General features: G+C 34.5%; 1 protein-coding gene across 1 annotated transcript in view; it reads left to right on the forward strand.

Moving 5' to 3' along the window:
• Positions 1 to 3,014, forward strand: part of LOC107680452 (NIMA-related kinase 4) — a 14,249-nt gene that overhangs the window by 5,281 nt on the left and 5,954 nt on the right. The window lies entirely within an intron of this gene.

Raw genomic sequence — 3,014 nt, forward strand, 5'->3', positions numbered from 1 at the left:
GTGTGTGTGTGTGTGTGTGTTGTTGTTTTTTTGTTGTTGTTGGTTTTTTTCATTATGCATATTTGAGGAAAAACCTTGGGATTTTTAATTACTTTAAGATGTGTTTAATATTGCTTGTACATAACACATTTATAGCAACAATTTAAGAGGCAAATTATTAGTCTATAATAGCACGCTTCACATCAGAATGATCATGTACCTATACAAATATGTATGAAAAAATATGAATCAAATCAATCTGTTAGACATATAAAGTATGTTTTTAATGTTATTGATATTAACTTGTTTGGTCAAATACAATAAAGGTAGTTGACATCCTGGTTAGTGAGTTGCTCTAAAATTATTTGAAACTTTTTTTCTTTAAAGTTTAAATTAAAATGTAATTATCTTACATGCAGTTTTTATTACCTCATTAATTGAGATATTACATTAAATTTTATTTATTTTACTTTTTGCCATTTGTCACAAAGAAGGACCATTAAGTTGTACTGTATAAGTGATTATTATAGAAAATCTTAAAAGAAAAGGTTACCAGCACTAAAACACTTTCTTTTTCTTTTCAGTTTCGTGTGTGCTGTGTTGCATAATAAAAAAAATAAAATAAAAACCAAAAAAATAGGAAAATAGGAGTGTGGATCTTTCTGTTTCTAAAGTAGAGCACAGTTTCATCCTATTTGATTTCAGTCAAACTTGATATTGAAAAAAATGTAAATAACGGACTTGAGATTTGGTACATATGATTGCAGATACGATCCTTTCCTTCATTGTACAACAAACTTTAGAGCATTTTCTTAAAATGTGGACATTCTCCACTAGAGTTCATGTCTTTTATTAATGTGCAAAGTTATAACACAATAATTCGTATCAGCAGTATGTGATCAAGAAGCTGAACCTGAGAACATCCTCCAGACGTGAGCGGCGAGCCGCGGAGCAGGAAGCGCAGCTCCTCTCAGAGCTCAAGCATCCCAACATCGTCACCTACCGGCAATCATGGGAAGGCGAGGACTGTCAGCTTTACATCGTGATGGGTTTCTGTGAGGGAGGAGATCTTTACCACAGACTCAAACAGCAGAAGGGAGAACTGCTGCCTGAGAGACAGGTTGTGGAGTGGTTTGTTCAAATTGCCATGGCCCTTCAGGTAAGTCAACAGCCATCCGTCCATCCATCTGTTCTTTCTGAGTTTTTAGCTGAATGATAAAGGCGTTACATTTTTGTTGATCTGTAGTATTTACACGAGAAGCACATCCTGCATCGAGATCTGAAAACGCAGAATATCTTCTTGACCAAGACCAACATAATCAAAGTGGGTGATCTGGGCATCGCACGGGTCTTGGAGAATCAGAACGACATGGCCAGCACTCTGATCGGCACACCTTACTACATGAGTCCAGAACTGTTCTCCAACAAACCTTACAACTACAAGGTACTGCATGGACACAGCTCACAATGACCTTTAGTACAGCACTAGATTCAGTCTATGTGAGTACTAGTGTCTATATCAATCTTGGCTAAATCACTTTTACTGCTTTTGCTATGTCACATATTGAGGCTATATTTTTCACCCCACAATTAAAAGAAAAAAAAAAACAGGCAATTCTATTTTGGAATTTATATTATGTTGTTGTTGTTTTTATTTGACAATTAAACACATCCTCTGTACTAATTCTAAATATCACAATGCAAATTTATTTCAGTTAGAAATGTTTCGTAACAAGTTCTTTTGAATGTCCTTTTCATCAAAGAATCCTAAAAAAATTATAATCATGTCCACAAAAAAATATTAAGCAGCACAACTGTTTTCAAATAAGAAGAAATGATTCTGGAGCAGCAAATCAGCATATTAGAATGATTTCTGAAGGATCATGTGGCACTGGAGTAATGATGCTGAAAATTCAGCTTTGCATTACAGTAATAAATTATATTTTAAAATATAGAACTATAATAATAATATTACACAACATTACAGTTTGTACTGCATTTTTGCTCAAATAAATGCAGCCTTAGTGAGCATAAGAGAAATTTGCTAAAATCATTAAAAAATCGTACCGACCCCAAACTTTTGAACAGTGGTGTACTTATGTATTATATTTTTATTTAAAACATTATTTTAACTGTAAAAGATTACATAATGCTAGTATTTTTATGCTGCCTTAATACTGTACAATATGCTATTTTATAGTAATTTATTAATGAGAATAAAACTGGAATTAGAAAAAACTCTCAAACTGAAAATGTCTGAGAATTTCTTAATTTTTAAGACCAAAATCAAAATGGTCCTAGACCAGACCTTTTTTTCCCTTTTCTTTTCATTTTGGGGTGGCCTAGATATTTTTTTACCCAGATATTTTGTGTTTTAAATATGAAATCATTATTTTTGTTTGTATGTGTTTGCAGTCGGACGTGTGGGCTCTGGGATGCTGCGTGTATGAAATGGCAACTCTAAAACATGCTTTCAACGCAAAAGACATGAACTCTCTTGTGTATCGGATCGTAGAAGGGAAGGTACATGAATATATTTGTCATCTGTTTCACTGAACTGTAAATATTTGCATACATTAAATCTAAAGAGCTGTCCATTCATAACAGCACATTATTAATTAATGTTTAATGTTCAGTTGCCCCAGATGCCAAGTAAGTACGACCCCCAACTGGGACAACTGATCAAGCGGATGCTGTGTAAGAAACCAGAGGACAGGCCAGACGTCAAACACATCCTCCGACAGCCGTACATCAAACAGCAGATCTCCATGTTCCTGGAGGCTACAAAAGAGTATGTGCACTTTTCCCTGTCTTTAAAGTTGAAATAAAAATATTGAAATAGTTTTAACTCGTCTGTCCTGTTACTGATCTAACAGAAAAACTGCCAAATCACGGAAAAATGCAGCGAACAGCAAACCAAACAGTGCTGGATCTGATGCATCAACCAAACCAAATCATTACGTTCAGCCACAATGTCTTAACTCTGAATCAAAGGCCAGAGGAAGAAAGGTATGAAGAAATGGGAATCCTAGAGG

The sequence above is a fragment of the Sinocyclocheilus anshuiensis genome, unplaced genomic scaffold, assembly GCF_001515605.1.
Source record: "Sinocyclocheilus anshuiensis isolate Anshui unplaced genomic scaffold, SAMN03320099.WGS_v1.1 scaffold792, whole genome shotgun sequence".
In the NCBI taxonomy this organism is placed as follows: Eukaryota; Metazoa; Chordata; class Actinopteri; order Cypriniformes; family Cyprinidae; genus Sinocyclocheilus; species Sinocyclocheilus anshuiensis.